We start from the raw sequence: 2,521 nt of genomic DNA, 5'->3' as shown, positions 1-2,521 counted from the left end.
CACTAAAGTCCATCAATATTTTTGCACTCGGTTTTGCAAATATTAACATGTCTCAATTACACGTGTGCATAATAATTTCTATCTTGTACAATCCTACAGAGGAAAATTTTTCCTGTAATTCAATGTCACTTCAATGGATTAAACTCACTTTCTCTAGTTTTTTAACATCTCACAGCCATCCTCACACATATAATATCCATCTTGTACAACACTACAGTGGAGTACTACATAGGAAAAATTTATCCTATAATTCAATGTCACTTCAATGGATTAAACTCAATTTTCTCTTGTTTGTTTTGTTAACATCTCACAACTTTCCTCACATGTGTAATTTCTATCTTATACAAGACTACAATGGAGTGTTACATATGAATTAAAATTTTGTAATTCAATGTCACTTCAAAGGATTAAAACTCACTTTTCTCTAGTTAGTTAACATCTCACAACCATCCTCACACATGTAATTTCTATCTTGTACAACACTACAGTGGAGTCTTAAATGTGAAAACTTTTTCAGTAACTAAATGTCACTTCAATGGATTAAACTCACTTTTCTCTAGTTTGTTAACATCTCACAACTGTCTTCACACATATAATTTCTATCTAAACCAAAACAGCCAAGCTGTAAAAAAAAGAGTGCAGCCCCCAAAAAGGCCAGGATGAAAAAAGATGTGAAATCCAAGGTGGCGGCCAAGAAATGGCTGTGATGATAGATTAATGGCAAAAATTTTAATTGCAACAATTCAGGTGAATTTGGGTTGCCTCCTCCACTAGGATTCAGCACCAAATTCACCTGACTTGTCGTTTGCCATTAACCTACCATCATGGCCATTTCTTGGCCGCCACCTTGGATTTCACATCTTTTTTCATCCTGTCCTTTTTGGGGTCGCACTCTTCTTATAGCTTAGCTGTTTTGGTTTAGATATCACTTTTTGTATTGCAAGCCACAAAGTCGGCCATTAACTGGCTTTGGTGCTTCCTTCTAACTTGTTTTTTTTCTTTTCTGCAGGAATTGTGGAACAAAGGAAGAAATGTTGAGTACAGCTTTTTGTCTGATTAAAAATATTTGTATATTTAACAATGAAAGATAATCATACTGTAGGTAAAAAGGTGACTTCTTATACATAACTGAACTGTAGCTGAAACTTGCATTGTTTGTAGCTGAACTCTTTTCAGAGTGACTTGTTTCTAGCAGAACTCTCTACATGGTGATTTGTTTCCAACACATATTTCTACAGGGTGATTTGTTTGTAGCTGATCCCTATAGGGTAACTTCTATTTAGCTGATATCTCTACCCGGTGACTTGTTTGTAGCTGATCTCTCTACAGGGTGATTTGTTTGTAGCTGAACTCTCTCTAGGTTGATCACTTCACAGCTGAACCCTCTGCAAGGTGGCTTCTTCTATCTGATCTCTCTACATTGTGATTTGTTTGTAGCTGAACTCTCTACAAGGTGATGTTTCCTAGCTGAGCTATCTCTTGTTTCTAGCTGATCTCTCTACAGAGTAACTTGTTTGTAAAGCTGAAGTCTTTACATGGTGGATTTTGGTTGTTAAACTCTCTGCATGAAGACTTATTTGTAGCAGAACTTCTACAGTGTGAATTGTTTGTAGCTGAATTCTCTACAGGGTGCATGACTTTTTTATAGCTGAACTCTCTTCAGTGTGACTTGTAATGTTCTGAATCACTACAGCAATATATTTGTAGATGAACTCTCTATAGGGTGACTTGCTTCTTGCTGGACTGTTTATAAGTTAACTGTTTGCAAATGAACTCCGTACAGAATAACTTGTAATAGAATTCTATAATGGAGTAAGTAAATTAGCAGAATGCTCTATTAGTTTGACTGTTCTATTAGAGTATCTCGATCTCGCATATGCTACAAGGAGTTAGCTTTAGAATCATAACTCAGTGGTTTGTAATCCGATTCTTCTGTACTACTGCAAGGAATGTTACTTAGCAACCATTGTTAAGCAACCATATTGTTGCTATGCCATGGGGAATCTATCACTATGGTAGCACTAGTTGTCAAGTCAGACATTTACTTCTAATAGAAACACACCACACTATTTTAGCCAATCAAATTAGTATTACAGGTTTTTGTTAAAGGACCTTGACAAACAAGCATAGGACAATGTAGGCCCTGAAAATGGTACAAAAATCACCTGTAAAATGCTACCATTAAACAAATTATGGTGCACTAATCGGCGAACCCGTTGGCAGTGAAACGGGTTTTTCAAAATTTCCGTAGTGGGACTTTTTTGCGAATGGAAACCCGTAACGTTACCCACATTCAGACTTATCGTCCCTCGTTATATACCTGGCAATCTAGTAACTAATAACCCCCTTGCCCTCTACAATGTTCCCAATACGCCTTCCAAGCCTCCCATCGCATTAAAAGATTGTTTCGAATAAATGCGCATCATTAAATATTCATATGTGACCAGATTTTACAGAACCGATCCAAATCGCACATCAGGCAAAATCAAACTAACACCACCAGTGGATAGCTACGCTATCG

Source organism: Dysidea avara, chromosome 5 (genome assembly GCF_963678975.1).
Source record: "Dysidea avara chromosome 5, odDysAvar1.4, whole genome shotgun sequence".
In the NCBI taxonomy this organism is placed as follows: Eukaryota; Metazoa; Porifera; class Demospongiae; order Dictyoceratida; family Dysideidae; genus Dysidea; species Dysidea avara.
This window is presented reverse-complemented; position numbering follows the sequence as displayed.